The sequence below is a fragment of the Callithrix jacchus genome, chromosome 18 (genome assembly GCF_049354715.1).
Source record: "Callithrix jacchus isolate 240 chromosome 18, calJac240_pri, whole genome shotgun sequence".
NCBI lineage: Eukaryota > Metazoa > Chordata > Mammalia > Primates > Cebidae > Callithrix > Callithrix jacchus.
In genome coordinates, this window is record NC_133519.1 from 43,373,268 (window position 1) to 43,395,387 (window position 22,120).

The 22,120-nt window shown below is 43.2% G+C and overlaps 3 long non-coding RNA genes across 4 annotated transcripts in view; 1 reads left to right on the forward strand and 2 right to left on the reverse strand.

The window, feature by feature from the left end:
* Positions 1 to 2,611: 2,611 nt before the first annotated feature.
* On the reverse strand, positions 2,612 to 21,328 carry LOC103789077 (uncharacterized). Of its 2 annotated transcripts, XR_013529012.1 has the most exons (4): positions 21,246 to 21,328; positions 4,347 to 4,442; positions 4,123 to 4,185; positions 2,612 to 2,746 (listed from the first exon to the last, which is right to left on the reverse strand). It is a non-coding gene; the product is annotated as an uncharacterized LOC103789077 (long non-coding RNA). The 2 variants fall into 2 exon arrangements; XR_001908124.5 differs by lacking the exon at positions 4,347 to 4,442.
* On the reverse strand, positions 7,632 to 10,426 carry LOC128930114 (uncharacterized). The gene is made up of 2 exons (XR_013529011.1): positions 10,281 to 10,426; positions 7,632 to 7,732 (listed from the first exon to the last, which is right to left on the reverse strand). It is a non-coding gene; the product is annotated as an uncharacterized LOC128930114 (long non-coding RNA).
* The window catches only part of LOC144580097 (uncharacterized), a 50,787-nt gene continuing 42,342 nt past the window's right edge, over positions 13,676 to 22,120 (forward strand). Inside the window, exon 1 of the long non-coding RNA XR_013529013.1 lies at positions 13,676 to 13,817. This is a non-coding gene — a long non-coding RNA (uncharacterized LOC144580097). The remainder of the gene's footprint in view (positions 13,818 to 22,120) is intronic.

The following is a 22,120-nucleotide window of genomic DNA, read 5'->3' on the forward strand; positions in this document are numbered from 1 at the left end:
CTCTTCCTTTTGCCTGATTTGGGTGAGAAGATTGAGTCACTTGGGGAAAACAAAAAACAATTGGAGAAGTCAGAGAAGGTATAATACTATCAGTGGTGCCACAAACACCAGTTTACTTCCACTTTTCACGCCGCGGGTTTGTTTTGTCTGCCTGCAGCTCTTCTCTTGTTGGAGACGCTGAGTCAGTTCTTTACTGATCTTGCCCTCTTCCGGAAAAAGAAAACAGGGCTGAGAAGTGATAGCTCCTATCCTAACCTCCTGGGGCCTTTCAGACCAGGTGCCGAACTTCATTATCCACCCCACCACCTTCCCCAGGAGGGAGATCTTTGAAAGCGAAACGTGATTTAAGCTGCGATATAGCAGCGGCTTCGTGAACTGAAGGGCATGTGGGAAACATTTTTTTGATTGAAGGTGAGGGATTTAGTGAGGTAAAATTATATCCAAATTAGAGTTTGGTAAAGGTTTCCACGTTAATGTCCTGTTAGGTTTATCCTGATTTGTAGAAGGCAGTTGAGCTGTCCAGGCCTAACCTTGTGTTTGATCACTCACCTTAATTTGTAGACATTCTAGGAGCTCTTGGTCACTGCTTCCTACCGTTTTTATCATTACCTATTTATGCTTATCAAAGCAGAAAAAATAAATTTGGTGAGCCTTCATCTGCAATAGAAGGTTTACAACTTTGCATTCTAAATTCTTGAGGCAAGGAGACTGATTCCTCCTTTTTTTCTCACAGGTTTCTTGCATGTCTCCCCGCGACAATTCAATTGGAGGAGGAAACAGGAACCAAGATGTCTATTAGTGTGATTTTTATGTATTTCTTAAGGAGAAAAAGACTGACATTTGACACTGAGCCCTTGTTTTGTCTCACTGATAAGAACTGACAGCAATGTTTACTTTGATTACAAATGAAATGATCAGGGTACATACCTTTTAAGCTCTTTTAATACAGTGGGTTTCATCCTTCCAATGGAAGGGCATGAATTGCCCACTCTGGGTAGGCACATGACTGTGTGGCCTGTTGGACACATGGTCTCACTTGGTGTACTCTAAATAGTGCCTTTGTGACTTCAAACAGTCAACACTTTTCTTAAAGCTACAGTGTGCCCACACTCATTGTATTTTTGCTTTGTATGGAATTTCAAATTTACTTATTACCTTCTCTATGAATAACGGCATAATTTATGCTGTTTGCCTTCCAGGGAACCTGATGGTTAATTTCAGCCTCTTAAAGTTACAAAATTCGTTGTAAGATTCTGCTCTTGATATAGTGGTCTTCCTTATTTTTGGTTTCATTTTCCAACATCCTGTCAACCATGGTCCAAAAATACTATGTCACTACTCTTGCATTTGGGGGGTATCATACCTAAAATGAGAGTTATACGAACACAAGCACTATCACACTACAACAGTCTGACAATCCAGACAGCAGCTGGCTAATGGCAGTCTGGGCAGGGACAGAGCAGACTGTGCTCAGAATGGTGCACAATGTAAAATTTACGAATCGTTTATTTCTGGAATTTTCTATTTATGTCACAATACTTATGTCATTCACCTCACTTCATCCCATCACATAGGTATTTTATCTCACTTCACAAGAAGGAGAAGGGTGAGTACAGTACACTAAGATGTTTTGAGAGAGAGACCATTCATAACTTTTATTACAGTATATTCTTAAAATTATTCTATTTTATTCTTCTCTTTTTTTTTTTGAGATAGAGTTGCACTCTTGTAGCCCAGGCAGGAGTGCAGTGGCACAGTCTCGGCTCACTACAACCTCCGTCTTCCAGGTTCAAGTGATTCTCCTGCCTCAGCCTTCCAAGTAGTGGGATTACAGGCACCTGTCACCACACCTGGCTAGTTTTTGTATTTTCAGTAGAGATGGAGTTTCGCCATGTTGGCCAGGCTGGTCTTGAACTCCTGATCCCGGGTGATCCGCCCCACCTTGGCCGCCCAGTGTTGTGATTCCAGGCATGAGCCACAGCGCCCGGCCTGTTCTATTTTATTAGGAGTTATTGGTGTTAATCTCTTACTGTGCCTAATTTATAAGTGAAACGTTATCATAGGTATGTATGGTATAGGAAAAAACAGTGTATTTAAGGTTCGATACCATCTGGGTCTTAGGACATACCCACCAGGGATAAGGGAGTGGGTGACTACTGTACTTAGGTAAGATTTATGTGGAGAGTGCTTAACAAAAATAAAAAGTATGAATTTCTTGACAACCTATCTTGTGTCAGCTCCTGAGAAAGATAAGTTAGGAATCGGTGTCAGTCTGCCGTCTTTTCATTGTTCACCCTGATGCTGTTTCAGATGTCTCCATTCTTAACTCTGACTTGTGTTTTGTTTGTTCTTGATGTATTAGCTTGCTAGGGCTGCCGTAACAGACTGGGCAGCTTGAACAACAGAAATTGGCCAAGCACGATGGCTTGCACCCATAATCCCAGCCACCGGTAGTGGGGAAAGGATCACTTGAGCCTGGGAGTTCAAGACTGCAGTGAGCTATGATCGTGCAGCTGCACTCAGATAGGCAACAGAATAAGACCCTGTCTCTAAAACAAACAAACAAACAAAATCCTCCAGAACTTTATTGTCTCACAGTTCTGAAGGCTAGAAGTGTCGTCAGGGCTGTATTCCCTCTGAAGGCTCTTGGCCACTCTCCTAACTTCTGGTAGTTCCTTGGCCTGTCAACATAACTCCAGTCTTCACATGATGTTCTCCCTGTCTGCCGGTGTTGTTCAAATTTTCCCTTTTCGAATGGACACCAGTGTTAATTGGATTAGGGGCCCACCCTACTCCGGTATGACGTCATTTAAATGAAATCTGCACTACTCTGTTTCCAAACAAGGTCACCATACTAAGCGAGGTACTGGGGGTTAGGACTTTAACATACAAACGTTGGGGGAACACATTTCAACTCATAAAACTTTAGTTCATTGTTTCTTAAGTGTGGTCCACTGACCACATTTGTTGGAATCACCTGTGTTTTCTTACTAGAAATGCAGGTCCTGAGGCTTTACGCTAGACTATTTCCCCTGGGGAACTTTTGGCAATCCCTGGAAACATGACTGGGGGAGACGTTCTACAGGTATCTAGTGGACCTGGAATGCTGCTGAACTTCCTATAAGGAACAGTATCCCACAATAACAAAACATGATTTCACCGGCCAGGCGCAGTGGCTCGCACCTGTAATTCCAGCACTTTGGGAGGCCGAGGCAGGCAGATCAAGGTCAAGAGATCGAGACCATCCTGGCCAACATGGTGAAACCCTGTCTCTACTAAAAAATTCAAAAATTAGCTGGGCATGGTGGTGTGCACCTGTAGTCCCAGCCACTCGAGAGAACCCAGGAGGTGGAGATTGCAGTGAGCCAAGATTGCACCACTGCATTCCAGCCTGGCGCCTGGTGACAGAGCAAGACTCTGCCTCAAAAAAAATAAAAAAATGATTTCACCTAAAATATCACTCGTGCCACGATTAAGAAACCGTGTCCTAAAATTGGTAAGTCTAGTCTCTGGGAAAGTGGCCTGGAAACCTACATTTTGACAAACATCCTAGCATCTTGTACCCCTGCTAAAGCCAGAAAACCACCGCAATTACAAAAGCCTTTTCTAGGCATGTGAATATGCTCCATTTCTCCTCAGATCTTAGTCGGTTCTCTTAGTTATTAACCATGCTAGTGATGATAAGCTGATTTCATTCAATATTACTACTTAGCAATTCAGTTTACCAGTCATAGTCTTAATATTAAGTTGGAATCTCATTTACATTTTAAAACTTCTATGCCACATCACATTATTTTTGATCAACTGTCTGCATTTTCTGGGTGGCATTTGCCTGATGAAAAACTGTTGCCAATTTGTGACTTGGCAAAGAAAACAATGTTTTGCCTCCTCCAGTCTGCTAGTTTCTCCTATGCTCTAAGTGACTGACTTCTGTTTCATACATTTCTTTCATCCCTTGGAGTCAGTGCTGCTGTTCTCAATTTTCTTTCTCTTCTTCCCTTACAGCACTTGAAAATATTTTTAGGGTATATTAATGGTGTCTTAAGAGCTGAAACAAGAAAATGGTAGTGTCATAAAAGGCACAAGAAGCCTAGGGAAAAATCTGAAAACGTCCATACTTACTTCCACTAAAGTAGGTCATTGGAAAAGTGTTGCAATGCATAACAAATTGAGAACTTGATGCCGCTGTAAAAAAAAAAAAAAATGGTTTTTTAAATTAGTTTCCCTTTCAGAGAAAATCTTCCATTTTCCAGATAAGGCTTCCATAGATACCTCATCAAAATAAGGCAAACTGTGATTACTTAAAAAAAAAAAAAATCCAAGGATTTGGGCAAAGTGGCACCTGCCTGTAACTCCAGCTACTTGGGAGGCTGAGGTGGGAGGATCTCTTGACCCCAGGAATTCAAGACCAGCCTGGGCGATGTAGACAAGCCTGAGACCCCCTTCCAAAATATAAAAAAGAAATCAAGGTTTATAATTCTCCAAATACGCACCTCTGAATACTTTAGTCTTGAATTATTTCTACCAGCTATTATGTTATCTAAGCAAACTATTTTACTAATGACTTTTTGCTAGTTTTCTAAAGTAATTACTGTTAAAGTTTTTGAGAACAATTTTATCCTCCTCATCCAACAACCAGGATTCCCTAATAGTTTCTTTTCTTTCAACAGTTTCTTAGGAATTAAAACTTCTTATGTCATTCAAATATGTATCCCATAACATAGTATAAACTTCAAGCCTGCTCTGTCTTTGGATGTGTCATATTCGGCCATGAACTCTGATGGATAGCCTGGGCTTAAATTAAAAAAACTTATTTTTTAATCAACTTGATTGCTGAGAATAAGCAAGGCATGGTATAAGCAGCCTTTATACTAAGTTGTTTTTCATGTAGTCACTAAATCAAATGTGTAAACAGAAGTGTGGTCACCTATAGCACAGTCTGTACAGTTCAGTTCAGAGAGAGATCTTTTGTAGCGATCACATTCAAAACTGAATACCTGGTGAATGAAAGTTACCCAGTGTAATTCAGTTGGACTATTCAGGAAGCAGTGCTTCAGGAAACAACAACAAAAAGAAGAATAATTCAGTTGGACTAGCTAGCCAACTGTTGCCTGTGTAAACTGATCACTCAACTCCTTCAATGAGAAAACAAGAAAGGACAGAGCAGTTGGTTGTAACATCAGTTCTCCTTTCTTGTATACTATTTCTTATTGTCTGAAGAAGAGCAGAGTGAAGTACAAGGAGAAAATGATGTTTTACAAGAGTCGAGTGAACTGGGCTTTCTTTTTCCTTTTTGACACAGGGTCTCATTTCAGTCACCCAGGCTGAAGTTCAGTGGCACAATCATAGTTCACTGCAGCCTCAACTTCCCTGTAGCTGGGACTACAGGTGCATACCAGCATGCCTGCTAATTTTTGTATTTTTTGTGGAGACAGGGTTCTGCCATGTTGCCCAGGATATTCTTGAACTCCTGAACTCAAGCAGTCTACCCACCTCAAGTGCTGGGATTATAGGTTTGAGCCAGGGCGCCCAGCCTGAATTAGGCTTTCTAACTAAAAATGATGGAAAGTCACAAAGCTGTTAGCTAGAGGTTCCTGCCCCTTGAGAGTAATTCCTCCCTGCTGTACTACTTCAAAATCGGTGCCAAAATTGGGGAAATAATTGTTGAATGAAATGTTTTCTTTCCCAACCATCTCTATCATCTTACTAAAGAGAAGAACATGAAAGGAAAACTGTTGTGGCAACATATTCTACCAACAGGCCTTATTGGGTCACTATGCCTGAGTCACCCTCGTCCCAAAATAGCACTTCTTTGTTCTCAATACTTTGCTCCTGTCCTTTTAGACCCAGTCAGTACCTTTTCATTTCAAAGGAGTGGGCCAGTATAATGGAAAGAATGCTAGACTTGAGGCCTAGTTCAGATCTTGGCTGTGTAACTCACCTACCTAAGGCTGATAATCTTGTCTTCTTGGTGATTATTTTCTAATCTTTAAAATGAGAGCAATAAAACTTATCTCACAGAATTAAAGTTGGTGCAGACATTTATTTCTAATGGCAAAAACTGTAATTACTTTTGCACCAACCGATAACATACTTGGCATATAGTATTATGAGTAAATATTTGTTTACTTATTTATTGTAAGGCTTCCTCCAATTATGTCAGCATATATGGCTTTTCTTCCAAATCTGTGAACCCCGACACATCATTAGTAACACTTATTTGATACTTAATCCACCGCAGGGTATTTTTATACTTACAAATTTAAGAATTAAGTGATTAGAATCTTTGAGTACATGGCAGCAACCTAGACTCCTAAGTGGGCTGTGCCTGTGACCTCAGAAGTGTTGGATGAATTAATGTCATAATCATTTGTACCTCTTGTAGCTCTCTCTGTTAATAGGAAGCTGTTGTGGGAATGGAAAGGGAACCCTGTTTTGCTTTGTGCTTATCTCTGTGGGGATAAAGACCATGGTTCATTTTGCATCTCACCATAGTTCCTATCATAGTATTTTTGCACATAATTTTTGTCTTCTAAAAAAATAGATGAATCAAACTTTGAGAGTGATTTTCTTTATGTCAATTGAGTAGGAAGTTTTCTCTTCTGCAAAGGACTAATATTTTCTTTGCTTTTAAGGGGAACCTGTCAAATTTTAAAATGATTTCTTCAAGAACTTACAGTGTCTTCAGTGATTTAAGAGCTACCGAATCATAAAACTTTTATTACTTTTACTCTATCTGGAATTAATTTATGGATGCACAATTTGCATGTGAAATATAAATGAAAGAGAAAAGTCTTTCAATTTACAGACATTTTTTAAATGTACCAGATTGTCTACTGGGAAATTAGCTTCATTAATTGGCCACATTGTCACTACTGTATATAGACATTTCTAGATAATCTCTTATTGGTCTCACTAGGTTTAAAGCATGATGCCCCCACACCCGAAGAATCCACAGTGGAGACATGCCTTCAGGTCTACATCAGAATAGCCAGTTACATAGGTTAAGAAAATCCTAAAAGAGATCAAAGAACCACGGTCATTTCTTTGCCATACTATACCACTTTATACTTAAAGTGGTCTAAAGAATGAAATCGAAGTTATTGAAAGGTTAGGCCAATCAGAATGAATTGAAAGTGTCCGACCTACCCTCTGCGGGAAGACTGAGCTCGTTCGGAAAAAACCGGACCGCAGGCTAGAGGAAATTCCTTAAGTTCAGGCTTTATTGAGAGGAAAGAGCCTCCGGGCGGACCAGCCGGGACGAAAAGGAAAAATGGCCGCGCCGCTCAGAGGGGCAGGGTTGTTTTATAGGGGGCTGAAGGGCTGGGGGGTGGGGAAGCCAAAAGCCGAGGTGGTGGGCAACTGTTGGTCAGTTTGAACTGCTGGGTGGGAAGCTGGGCGGCGGGAGGGCTAGGGCCGGTATGTAAAGTGAGAGATAAGGGAGCCTCTTTGTGGGGGAGGGAAAGAGAGAGAGATTTTGCGGTAGGGGCAGAGTTTTCCAAACATTCCCGACTCCTTAAAGAAAAGAAAAAGAGGGGGTCAGGGGCGTCGGTTGTCTCTCTGGCTACTTCCTGCTGACAAGGGTCGACGGGGGGTTCTGAAGAGGTTTCTTTTCCTAAGGAGCCTGGAGGTTTGGGGAGAGGTCTGTTTCTTGCACTCGTTCAGGGTGGGGTTGGAGCAGCATCTGGTGGATGGTGACTCCAGTCAGTTCTTGAAAGAGCCGCTGTAGGAACTGGAGAAAGCAAGGAGCAATAAGTAAGATTAGGCAAACGGCTATTAGGGGCCCAAGCAATGGTGACAAGAGGGTATACATAGAGGAAGACCACCACGCTGTGGCTTCAGCCGAGAACTTCTGACTCTACAGGTTAGTTTTGAGTTTCTGGAGGCTCTCGATTCGGGTTTCTACTAGGCCGGATTCATTGATGTAGTAACAGCACTCTTCTTGTAGGAAGATACAGGTCCCTCCTCGTTCAGCAGTGAGCAGGTCCAGGGCTCTTCGGTTCTGCAAGGCAACTTGGGCAACTGAGGTGATCTGTCATTGGAGTGATGCTAAAGACTCAGTAGAGTCATTAATAGCCGCTTGGAGTTGTGAGGTCAGTCGGGCTATGGCCAGGTGAGAGTGGACTAGTGCCCCTCCTCCTAATCCTGCTGCAAGTGCTGAACCAGCAAGGGAGACTCCAACGGCAATGGGTAGGAAGGCAGCTCATCGGGTGCAGCGATGGGGAGTTTGCAGCATCTGGAATTCGGCTGGGGAATATATAGTGAGTCAAGGGACTAGGGTTACTGGGAGGCATAAAAGAGATGAGGAAAGGCCAATGTAGAGAGTTTTTGTTAAGGTCTTGTTACACCCGAAAAACGTTCCTCGTGGGGCTGTTATATTAGTGGTTACCCGTATAGTTCTGTTACAGCTAGGGACGTTTCGGCCTAGGGAATGTGGGGTTTGGTAGGGGATACTTGGGGTCCCATCGCTAGGGACGTTTCGGCCTAGGGAATGTGGGGTTTGGTAGGGGATACTTGGGGTCCCATCGATTCCCATGACTAAGACCTGGGAAGGGGTGAGATGGCCAGAATAAGAAGGAAGAGCGGAGTAGGTAGCCCCCATGTCTTGTGACCCTAGGCTCGGCGAGGGTAACCGGAGTCGGAAAGCCAGGGCCCCGCTAGTCATCTAGCAGCCCTAGTAGACTGGGGAACGGAGCTCCCTCGGAGGTCGGTTCCTGGCAAGCAGGCTCCTCCATACTGAGGGTGACTGCCGGCTGTGTAACACCAGTGTGTCTGTTTTGAGGAACCGGCACCCTGGGGAAGCTGGGGCAGTCTGACTTCCAGTGTCCCGGGAGCCGACAGATAGGGCAAGGCTTAGTTGGTGGCCATGGTTGTGGACAGGCTCGGGACCAGTGTCCTTCCTTTCCACATTTGAAACATGCCCCTGGAGGGGCATGGGTTTCGGCCTTGGGCTTCTGGTTCCCTGCCGGCCTTAGAGCCGCCACTAGGGCTTGGGTCTGGAGGGCAGCCTTCTGCTTCATGCGAGTTTGGCGGGCAGCCTCAGCCGCATCTTCCCTGGCATTGAATACTTTAAAGGCCATTTTTACCAGGTCTTGGATGGGAGTCTCTGGCCCCTCTTCTGCTTTCTTTAGTTTCTTTCTTATGTCGGGTGCTGATTGGGAGATAAAATGGGAGGCTAATACAGTGGCCCCATTTTGGGAGGCTGGATCTAGTCGAGTGTACCGGACTAGGGCTTCTTATGTTTGAGTGAGGTATTGGAATTCTTTAATATAGGTGGACGGGTTGGCTGAGAAGGATCCTAAACGTTTCTCAATTTGGGACAGGTCTTGGAGTGAGAAAGGAACATGGACCCTGATTAAACCTTCTGCGCCTGCTACTTCTCGGAGTGGGGCCAGGATAGCTGGCTGGTGGGAGCGGGTGTGGGCTGCCACCGGAGAGGCAAGAGGAAGTGCAGCCTCTGAGGGAGGGGGCTCGGAGGGAGTAGAGGGAGAGCGAGGCATGGCCTCTGAGGTAGGAGGTGCAGAGGGAGTGGGGGAAGGGCGTGCCGTTGATGGCGAGTGGTTGCTGAGATTGGCAGGAGAGGACAGATGTTCAGGCAGATCCTCCGGTGAGGAGTAGGGAGGGGGAGAGGTAGTGGAGGAAGATTTATGGGGGGTTCGAGATAAGAGGATTTGGTAGGTGGAGCAGGAAGAACATAGGTTGGGGTGGGTACGGAGGTCCCAAAAAGCCTGGACGTAAGGAATTTCATTGTCCTTGCCCGCGCGGCGACAAAAATCGTCGAGATCTTGGAGGGTGTTGAAATCAAAAGTGCCAGTCGGGGGCCAACGTGACTGGTTACTGAGTTTGTATTGGGGCCAAGCCACCTGGGACAGGAAAACAAGCTTTTTCTTTCTGAGGGTTTGGGAATATCCCAATTTGGTAAAATTTCGCAGCAAGCACCCGAGGGGGGTGCTCAGAGGTATTTTGGACTCCGAATTTCCCATGGCAGGCGCAGCTACAGACTCTCCGGCGCGGATGGGCAGATGCAACGAAAAGGCGTCCCCGTTCGTTGCAAATTCCCCGGAGTACAATTAAGTACGGAAAGGGAAGCGGTCAGAGGGGCGTCCCCCGTCTGGCGGCTGTCCCTCGGAAGGCTCCTGGAGCGGGAATGGAAGACTACCTTGGCTCGGCCGAGACTAGGCAAGGAGTCCGTGCGGAACGCCGGAGGGAGCAACTGCACCATGCCGTAGGAAGAGGAGACGGGAAGCGGGGGAAGGCAAAGCAAGAAAAACTTGGCTTACCTTAATCGGAACGTGGAGGTGGCAGGGCCAGTGTTGGGTAGGTCGGGGAGGGGGGCCGTGGCCGGGCCAACGGCCCCAGCTCCCGTCCCGGGTTTCCGGCACCATTTGTCCGACCTACCCTCTGCGGGAAGACTGGGCTCATTGGGAAAGAAACCGGACCGCAGGCTAGAGGAAATTCCTTAAGTTCAGGCTTTATTGAGAGGAAAGAGCCTCCGGGCGGGCCAGCCGGGACGAAAAGGAAAAATGGCCGCCCTGCTCAGAGGGGCAGGGTTGTTTTATAGGGGGCTGAAGGGCTGGGGGGTGGGGAAGCCAAAAGCCGAGGTGGTGGGCAACTGTTGGTCAGTTTGAACTGCTGGGCGGGAAGCTGGGCGGCGGGAGGGCTAGGGCTGGTATGTAAAGTGAGAGATAAGGGAGCCTCTTTGTGGGGGAGGGAAAGAGAGAGAGATTTTGCGGTAGGGGCAGAGTTTTCCAAACAGAAAGCTTTTTAGAATATTTGTTTTACAAACAAAAGGGTACAGTGCTTCCTCTGTTATTTCCAAATGAGCTAATAGACTTAGAAAAAGTGCCTCGAATTCAAGTTATTTTAGACCATGAGGTGACACACCAAGGATGACCGGAGAAGTACCATAGAACAAATCTAGCTCCCAGTGACCTTTGAGCTGCCACACATACTCGGGACTCCCAAATTCTAGCCTTCCTCTTCATTTGTTTAAGCCAAAAATGGAAATGGCCAATTTAGTGATAGCCGTCACTTTTTAAAAGTATCCTTTTTGTATCCTATCCTTTCTGTCCAATATATTTCATTTTATAATACAGTAGCTGTTTGTATTTCCTTGAGTCTGCAGGGTACACTTGAAACTAGCAAGTCACCACAGTTTCCGTGCTGAAGACTGGTAACTCATTCTGTCAGGTTTGCAGGAGGTTGTTGCAGGTGACTCTGATTAAAGGTCAAGACCACTTGTAAAGTCGACAGTCTCAAATTTTGAACTTTGCAATTTAGAAGGTTAAGCCCTTCTCACCTCTCTCTCATCCGACCATTTAATCTTGTACTACATCATTTTTACTCTCGCAAATGGCATATTAGTCTACTCGATGGGTTATAGCGAATATTTACTGAGCGTCTGTTTTGTGTAAAGCGTCGTCCTGAATACAGTGAAGTTTACAGATGGGTTGCGAAGTTTTTGATTCTTTTAGAAAGCAACCAGTTTATTGAATAGGGTGGAATATGTGGGGTACAAATGGGGAGTGGGTTTATTTTTTTCTGACCTTCAAACATTCACTGATAACTCTTTCATTCTTGCCCCATAGATAACCCTTTAGATCCCAAAAATTTTTAGTCCTTTTGGATATTTAAGGTTCATTTTCAGATAGGAAAAGAAAAATGAATACACTTAGGTCTAAATTAAGCCTTTTTTTCACATGTAATTCAGAGTTTTCCCTGGCTTCCCCAACCTCCCAAGGCTCAGGCGCCCACAGTGGGCTTGGGGAATGTGATCTTTCTCTGACTGTCACTTTACTCTTTACCACATGGTAGTAAATGGCAACTTCATTTTAATCTGCCTTCTTAATTCCTGCCACTTTCCTCGTTGCTCATTTTTTTCCAGTTCCAGCGTCTTTCTTTCCATCCCAGAATATATTAAGCATGTTCCAGGAACCTTTGGATTTACTGTTCTTTCTGCTTAAAGCCCTTCCTTCCAGCTAGCTGCAGGGTTTACTCCCTCACTTTCAGGCCTCTGCTCAACTCAGGCCTCTGCTCAAATGTCAGCTTATTGGCAAGGCCTTCCCTTACAGTCTCAAGCGGCACATGTCCACAACCATCATTTCTGTACTCTGTTTTATTTTCCTCATCTCACTGTCTGCTAAATTATACTTCTGCTGTGAAGTTAGGTTCCCATTTTACCTTCCGCAGGTGCCTCCTATCTTTATGAGGGACGTTGGGGAGATAACACACTGTCTTAGTCCGTCTTCATACGGCCATAAAGAACTGCCTGAGACTGGGTAATCTGTGAAGGAAACAGGTTTCATTGACTCATGGTGCAGCATGGCTCAGAAGGTCTCAGGAAACTTTCAATCTTGGCAGAAGGCGAAGAAGCAGCAAAGCACTTTCTTCACAAGGCGGCATAAGGAGAAGTGCCAAGTAAAGGGGGAAGAGCCCTTTATAAAACCATCAGATCAGCCAGGCACTGTGGCTCATGCCTGTAATCCCAACACTTTGGGAGGCCAAGGCGGGCAGATCACCAGGTCAGGAGTTCGAGACCAGCCTGGCCAATATGGTGAAACCCCATCTCTATTACAAATATAAAAATTAGCCAGGTGTGGTGGAGGGCACCTGTAGTCCCAGCTACCTTGGAGGCTGAGGCAGGAGAATTGCTTGAACCCTGCAGGCAGAGGTTGCAGTGAGCCGAGATTGCACCACTGGACTCTAGCCTGGGCCACCCAGAGTGAGACTCCATCTCAAAAAACAAACCATCAGATCTCCTGAGAGCTCACTCACCAGCATGAGAACAGCTTCCTTTGACACATGGGGATTACAATTCAAGATGAGATTTGGGTGGGGACACGAAGACTAACCATATTACCTTTCTTCCCTGTATGGCGAGGGGTGAAAAAAGGCCAGCACATTCTTTACTCTTTTGAATTCCTGTTCTTATTGACTTTGGCATATAGAATCTGGAGGTAAGAGTTTTGTAAATACTAGACTGATCTGGCTTCTTATACTGAGTGACATGGATGTGTCAGGCACCTCCCTTTAGAATATGAGAATAATTGTCTCATTTTCAGCTTTGAGACTTAGGCTAAAATATAAAGAAAACAGAACTTCGTGCAGCATGCTGTAAATAAGAACCTTCCCAGAAATAAAGCTAGCATGATTTAATTGTCACAAAGAGAACACTTGAATTTAAGATAACCATTATGATATGACAGATGGCTTCATGAATTCAGGATGTCCAATTTTTAAGAAATAGGATCTGAGGTATTTACACAGATCAAAAGCAATATAAAATTTGTTATGCAGTTACCATGGTGGAAATCTGTTGTTTCTTGCTGTCTAGCATTCACTCCTCCTCCTTGGACTATAACCCTTTAGCCACAGTGAATGTTCGTTAATGGATATGTGACCAAAACTGGTCCAGTTAGAATGAGTCCTTGACATTGACTGGACAGGAATCTGGAAGATACATGTCTGGTGTTGCTGGGGCCATCACATGGAGAGAAGCTGCCTTTGAGTAAAGCAATGAAGAGGAAAGGGCTTGTAAGATGAAAAAGGCCAAGACCAAGGTCCAGTGGCACTGGCCCTGGATCCGGTCATGACTGAAGTCACTGCTTAGACTTGTACTTAAATAAGTCCATTAACTTCCCTTTTTTTTTTTTTTTTTTTTTTTTTTAAGCCAGGTGACTTGGCTTTTCGTCACATGTAACCCAGCGGTCCTGGCCGTTGCTGTGCGTGCCACTTCTCAACTTGAACTGTTGCCTGCGGTGCATTGTCATCAGAATGCCTATGTTCTTGGCACATTTTCTCAAGGTGGACTTACGCCGGTAAGTGTTGATAATTGAAAGAATTTATTAGTGTCCTATTCTGGGATTCTCCTGGCTACTGGACACAATAAAAGAAATATAGTTAATTGTTGTGACAAATTCAGCAATGTTATATTTGGAGGCATGGTTATGTTTGTGATTCTGAATTTTACTGTTCTGTATATGTGGCTGAAGAAATTTTCTTATTCATTTTCCTTAATAATCCAATATAGCAGGTTTGGCCGGGTGCGGTGGCTGACACCTATAATCCTAGCACTTTCGGAGACTGAGGTGGGTGGATCATTTGAGGTCAGGAGTTTGAGACCAGCCTGACCAATATGGTGAAAACTCATCTCTACTAAAAATGCAAAAGAATTAGCTGGGCATGGTGGCACATTCCTGTAGTCCCAGCTACTCAGGAGTCTGAGGCAGGTGAATCACTTGAACCCAGGAGGTGGAGGCTGCAGTGAGCCGAGATCATGACACTGCACTACAGCCTGGGCAACAGAACGAGACTCTGTCAAAAAAAAAAGAGGCAGGTTCACTTTATGTATGTATGTATGTATGTATATATTTAGAGACAGGGCCTGACTCTGTCACCAGGCTGGGGTGCAGTGGCACAATCTTGGCTCACTGCAGCCTCCCTCACCTGGGCTCAAACTACCTTCCACCTGAGCCTCCGAGTAGCTGGGATCACAGGTGCACACCACCATGCCTGGCTAATATTTGTATTTTTTTTTAAATAGGGGTTTCACCATGGTTTCCAACTCTTATGCTCAAGTGATCCACCTGCCTCGGCCTCCCAAACTGCTGGGATTACAGGCATAAGCCACCATGCCTAGCCTACATTAATTTTAGTTGTCGTTTTTGCTAGTCTTTATAAAATATGTGACTACCCTTATTAATCTTTTATGTTCTGATATATGTTATATACATAACTCTGAAGGTGTTAAAAGTGTTTTCTTTTACAGAACCCAAAGTCCTTCCACATTAAAAAGAATGTGTTCCTCCTAGAGCCTGAAACATAGTTCTCTAGTAAAAAGAGTTCTAAAGTCATAGCCCAGTCAAAGTCATTGTCGTCTGTGAGAATTCTTGGCAATGCTGCTATTGGGAACATTTTCTGGAAGAAATCAGAAATTATCACTAATACTGTGACTTTATACATCTACCAAAGTTCTGACATTTTTTTTGACAGTTGTGCCTTTAGTCGCTTTATTTCATTAAAAATATACTTGTTTTAAAGATCCTATAAATAACCACCCACTGATGTGGGATATAGGTCACCTCTCAGTGTGGTATTTTTTTTTTTTTTTAATTTAAAGCAGTATTTCTTTTTTCTTTTTCCTTTTTTTTTTTTTTTGGTCACAGAAGACTCTGTGACCAGGCGCCAGGCTGGAGTGCAATGTAGGAGCCTTATTGACCACATAGTAGTTACAAGAATGTCAGATGTGATGATGACATATACAATCTAAACCAGACAGGCTGATTAAGAATTTACATAGCCCGGCGTGGTAGCTCATGCCTGTAATCCCAGCACTTTGGGAGGCTAAGGTGGGTGGATTACCTGAGGTTGGGAGTTTGAGACCAGCCTGACTAATATGGAGAAACCCTGTCTCTACTAAAAATACAAAATTAGCTGGATGTGGTGGTGGGCACCGGTAATCCCAGCTCTTGGGAGGCTGAGGCAGGAGAACACATGAACCCAGGAGGTGGAGGTTGCAGTGAGTGGAGCTTGTGCCATTACAGTGCAGCCTGGGCCACAGTACGAGATACTACCTCAGAAAAAAAAAGAATTTACATAATGTCAGCTAGGCATGGTGGCTCATGCCTGTAATCCCAGCACTTTGGGAAGCCGAGGCAGGTGGATCACCTGAGGTTGGAGTTTGAGACCAGCCTGACCAACCTGGAGAAACCTTGTGTCTACTAAAAATACAAAATTAGCAGGGCCTGGTGGCACATGCCTGTAATCCCAGCTACTTAGGAGGCTGAGGCAGGAGAATTGCTTGAACCTGAGAGGCAGAGGTTGCCGTTAGCCAAGATCATACCATTGTACTCCAGCCTGGGCAAGAATCATGAAACTCCATCTCAAAAAAAAAAAAAAAAATTTACATAATGTAAAAGTTTAGTCCATGTCAAAAGTGAGACATGTGGACAGATACCTGCAGTGGGGAGAGTAGGTGATGGGACTCCCTTTAATCATCAGTTGAGTGCCCATGTCCAGTTATGATGCTTTTCCCCATTCCAATACAGAAAATAACTTTCACTAACAGATACAGGTATCCTGCATACATTCAGCACACAAGAGTACATTGTGACCTGCTACATGTACAATCTGAAGTGGTATAACTGTGATTTTTCTGTCATACTCCCAAGAAAGTAGTAAATAGCAAACCCCATGTAGGCAGTGGGAAACACTGGTCGCTTTTCCTAGTTTGAGCTTGGAAGATGTTTAATCTTGACATTAATATTTGTAAAGATCATGTTTCCTTTTGCTATGTTTTCCTCAGAACCGACCTGCACTTGGAATGGGGGATTTTTTTAAAAAAGATATTTATTTCCATAGGTTTTTGTGGAAGAGGTGGTATTTGGTTGCGTGAGGAAGCACTTTAGTGGTGATTTGTGAGACTTTGGTGCACCCATCACCCGAGCAGTATATACTAAAGCTAATTTGTAGTCTTTTATCAGAGTGGGATAATTTTGATAGTTGTTTGACCTAACTAAACTGCTTTTCAAAAATATATTTTGGCTGGGTGCAGTGGCTCACGCCTGTAATCCCAGCACTTTGGAAGGCTGAGGAGGGCAGATCACAAGGTTAAGAGATTGAGACCATCCTAGCCAGCATAATAAAAGCCCGTCTCTACTAAAAATACAGAAAAATTAGCTGGGCGTGGTGGTGCACACCTGTAGTCCCAGCTACTCGGGAGGCAGAGGTAGGAAAATTGCTTGAACCAGGGAGGGGGAGGTTGCAGTGAGCCGAGATTGCACCACTGCACTCCAGCCTGGGCAACAGAGAGAGACTCTGTCTCAAAGAATAATAATAATAATATTTTAGTCACATAATTAACATAAAATCTGGGTCATCTATACCTTTGTGCTAAGAGGTAGAAAGGCATGCATCTGAATTTTAATGTTTTTAGTTTTCATTTTCTGGAGTTTCTAATACTGTTCTAAAGAATCAAATGGATACAACGGCTTCATTTACCAAAGGAGGCAGTAGTTTGAGCTCTTAGATTAGAGAAAATACAAAACAAGAAATGCCCCTCTTTTTCTCTAGGGTCTTTAAAGAAACTAGTCCAAGTTTATCTATAGAGCAGTGGTGTTTTTCTGTGCAACTGTCTAAAGAACAAACCAAAGCCGGGCATGGTGGCTCACACCTATAATCCCAGCACTTTGGGAGGCTGAGGTGGGTGGATCACGAGGTCAAGAGATCGAGACCATCCTGGTCAACAAGGTGAAACCTTGTCTCTACTAAAAATACAAAAATTAGCTGGGCATGGTGGCGCGCGCCTGTAGTCCCAGCTACTCGGAAGGCTGAGGCAGGAGAATTGCTTGAACCCAGGAGGCGGAGGTTGCAGTGAGCTGAGATCGAGCCATTGCATTCCAGTCTGGGTAACAACAGCGAAACTCCGTCTCAAAAAATAAAAATAAAAAAAATAAAACAATCCAAATAAGAATGTCCTAACATGGCAAGAGCATTGCCTTTTGGTATATTTCTATTAGGAATCTTTACCAGCAGTTCAGTCAGTCTCGTCTTCTTATATGCCCCATGTGCTCTGTTTTGTGCCCAGTCTTATGGCAAAGGTATTTTGGAGGGGGGTTGCTGGACAATTTATGCTTAGAGATCTTCTTAACAGATTTCTCTAGTTAAGTAGGAACCCTTCTGATAAAACGTGGCAGGTTCTATGAACCTAAAGAGAGACTCAATATCTCTCTGAATGCCTTTAAGTCACTGCTCAAATTGCAAGTGCCTATTTGGAGGGGAAAAGCATTAAAATAACTTGAAAAATTATTTCACTGGCAACTTAGAATGCAACGTATTTTATTTTTGAACTTCTAAACTTTGAAAACAAGATAGCCTAGGATAAATAATATAGTTCTCTAAAATTGGATGTGCTCATTTAGAGCTCAGTTTTTCTGCTTGAAATACAAACACAACTTTCTACTCTGTTTTTTTTTTTTTTCCTTATTTTTTTATTGCATTTTAGGTTTTGGGGTACATGTGCAGAGCATACAATACAGTTGCATAGGTACACACATGGCAGTGTGTTCTGTTTGCTTTCACCCCTTCACCCACATTTGGCGTTTCTCCCCAGGCTATCCCTCCCCACCTCCCCCTCCCACTGGCCCTCCCCTTTTCCCCCCAATAGACCCCAGTGTTTAGTCCTCCCCTCCCTGTGTCCATGTGTTCTCATTTTTCATCACCCGCCTATGAGTGACAATATGCGTTGTTTCATTTTCTGTTCTTGTGTCAGTTTGCTGAAAATGATGTTCTCCAGATTCATCCATGTCCCTACAAACGACACGAACTCATCATTTCTGATTGCTGCATAATATTCCATGGTGTATATGTGCCACATTTTCTGCTTGAAATACAAACACAACTTTCTAAAACTCCTAGGTGGGAACACTGCTCTTTTGATGGTCTGTGATTAGATGAACTGATCTACCTCAGTTGGTAACATCCCTTTTTTACCCTTTGTTTTTTTTTTTTTTTTTACCCTCTGGGAAGGATTTAAACATTCTAGAATAGATGCATTGTGTTTCTGGTCTTATACTGACAGTTTCATTCCAAATGTCTCCCTAGAGGTATAAACTGTCACAGACAGGAATCAGTCTTCATCCTTCTCACTTTCACACACGTCAGAAATCAGCATCAAAATACTCACCAAGCTGTGTCTGCTCACCTCTAGAAAGAGGGCTTGATTACCATTGACCTGTAAAGGCCTTCTAATTATCTTGATGAGTTTACTCACGTTGACCTGATCAGGTACAAAATTATGTGGTTTTCCAGGACAGGAAGTTGCTTCCCTCCCATGTCCTTCTTTTGTCACTGAGATTTTGGTAGGATGCTGCTGTGAGTTAAGTGAGGCATCCACTCTTTGTTGGAAGGAGTGGCACTGCTTGAAGGTCTTCTCCAACCTTGTGCTGTGCAAAGCTGGGCAAGGGCTGTGGCCCGCAGAGGGTCCTGGCCACTCCGGGTGGTGACAGTGACTGCTGCAGATCTGATTGGGCAACAGAAGCTTCCTTTGTCTAAAGTTCTAACTTGAATTTCCTGCATTCATTCACTCATTAATTAATTAATTCATTCATTCATTTAGAGATGGAGCCTCACTCTGTTGCTGAGCTGGAGTGCAGTGGCATGATCTCGGCTCACTGTAACCTCTGACTCCCTGGTTCAAGTCATTCTTCTGCCTCGGCTTCCCGAATAGCTGGGACCACAGGCGCGTGCCACCACGCCCAGCTAATTTTTGTATTTTTAGTAGAGATAGGATTTCACGATGTTGGCCAGGATGGTCTCAATCTCCTGAACTTGTGATCTGCCCGCCCTGGACTCAAAGTGCTGGGATTATAGGTGTGAGCCACCACGCCCTGCCTCCTGCTTTTATTTTTAAAAGAAAATGTTTGTTGGAAGAAATCCCAAAGTTTGATAAGAGTTTTGAAATCAAATTTATTGTAGATTCAGCCATAGGGAAAAACCTTGAGGTGCCACATACCATAAAATACTGTTCAGGGTCATGTTTTGGGTTCTTTCTCATAGGAATGTGGAATATCCAGAGAAGTACCTAGGAAAAGATTACCAGGTGGAAAATAGGATAAATAAGGAAAGGCCTGGTGGTTTCTTTACTAAAAAAGGAAAAATTGACCTCAGAGTCTCAAGTCAGCTTGTTTAATTCCTTAAGCAATGTTGATTACATGCTTATCATACACTAGATACTGTGTTATGGGATCAGAGTTAGGTATTGAAATAGATGGCTATAATCACTGTGATAAGCTGAGGGAAGATAGATTCCAAATACTGTTGGAACCTGGCAGAAGGGCAGGTGAGCCAGTGATCAGGGAACATTCCAGAGAAGGCAGGGTTTGACCTGAGGCTTAAATATGGGTGTGAATTTACCTGGTGGATAGGCGAAGACTTTTTAGAAAGCATGTGCAAAATAAAAACAGTATATATGAAGACTCCTAAATAGAGTATGATGGAGAGAGGGTAAAAAGTAAGCAGGTTGGATACCAAAGAAAGGAAGTGCGTGAAGCTGGCACAGTAGTGCGTGCCTGTAATCCCAGCTACTCAGGAGATTGAGACAGGAAAATCGCTTGAGCCCAGGAGTTCCAGATCAACCTGGGTGATATAGCAAGAGCCTGTCTCTAAAAAACACAACAATAAAGGTGAACAGAGAAAAGAGTACCTTCCTTGCCATAGTTATTCCTTAGAATTTGGATTGTCTTATTATTATTATTATTATTTTAATTTTTAGTATCCAGTGACAACCCATTCTATGAGATAGAAAGCGCAGTCCCAGCATCTTAAAGGCAATGAGAAACTAATTAATCTAGGGAGGAATATTATCATATTTGCTTTTTTTTTTTTAAAGCCTTTGTGGATGGTTTTCTTAAAGTGAAGTCTGTTGAGTTCTCTATATCCACAAGGGAGAAAGTAAGAGGGAAAAGATAACATGCAGGGAATGAATTGTTGCAAGAGAGAACTGGATTAGACAAAGGAAGAACTTGACCTGTGGGGATTAGACAGAGGTTATGAAGGGAATTGGTAGCCTTTTCAGACTGAAGATGTTTTATAAAGGGTGGTCGTCGCCTTTCACATTTTAAATTTTGTTTCTGGTTGAGGTTGGACGTGTTCAGACTTCCTATGGTGGATTCTTTAGAAGAGTCATTCTGTCTCTTAACAGAGGACACAGAAAACAAAGTTTCAGTGCTCCCCAGAAGTTTGGCTTAGGCACAACTGAATAGGCCTGTTTCTTGCAGTACTTTTTTAAAACAACATTGAATATGATAATACAAACTAAGAATATTTGAGTGAAACATTGGATACAGGGTCTCCAAACTTAATTGATTACAGGACCCCTTTTTTATAAGGAACTTATATTCTTCTAAAGAGCACTCTTGGTAAAATACTGAACCGGATACATTTGATTTGGTTACAAACTCTAAGCATCTTCCTTAAGTTCTGAAATTTAAAAAAAATAAGATTTGAATTTACTTATTCATTATGGAATTATGCTCATTCATTCAATGCTGCCTTATCTGGGGCATATACAAGCTCTTAAGTCTGTTGAAATTTAATAATAACTATGCAGTGACTATTTTTCAGAGTCCTGTGGGATGGATAAGTCAGATAAAATATGAACAGATATAATCTCCACCTTAAACTCAAATCAAACTAAAATCCTAAGGGCCAACTTAGTAGAAAATTTGGGAAACAGTAGGTCTACTTACTTCAAAGAATGAAAGGAAAAGAGGGAGTAGATAAACCATCCCTTATCTCCACACCTGATATTTCTTGGTACATGTTAAAACTCAGCAGGTTAGAATTCTAATATGTAGTCAAAGAGAGATGGAACTCTGGAGTTGTCTAAAGAATGTTGCCTTGGGAATGTAAACATTTAAGTGCCAGGAATAAGATTTGGGATCCTCAGCAAACTCTAAGGCCAGTGCAGTGGCACATGCCTGTAATCCCAACGATTTGGGATGCTGAGGCAGGAGGATTGCTTGAGTCTAGGAGTTCAAGGGCAAAATAGTGAAACCTAAAATACGAAAAACTTTTAAGAACTAGATTTTTTAGTGATTAAATCTAATCCTAGGGTTGCAAATAGATTTTTTCTTTTTTCTCCCTCTGTGCATATGCTTACCCAAGCAAATAAATTTTAATTGAGATATTTAAATGTCAATTCTAATTAGTTGTCAATGTTGCTTGGAGTATTAGGGCGAGAAGAGTTGAGACTGAACCTCAACTAAATCCATGAAACAAATGTGGCAATTGGTGAGCAATATCTGCCTTACCTGGGGGGAAGTGTGTGAAGCTCCCAATTCTCGTAGTTGCCACCCCCTTTCTAAGTTATACTCGAAGCATGTTAGGTCGTAAAGGGTGCTGTGAGCTGGATTGAATCAGGAACAATTTGAGAAATAGAATGACTGACAATATCTTGCCAAATCACACAGTGTATGTAACGCTATAGGTCTAGAAGAAACTGGTGTACAAAGGAGCCTACTAACATTGATCGAGATTAGAAACGTGAACTTTGCAGAAATGTGGTGCAACCCAGCACCCCATAGAAAGGAGTCCTTGACAAAGAATTCTGCAAATATCTTTT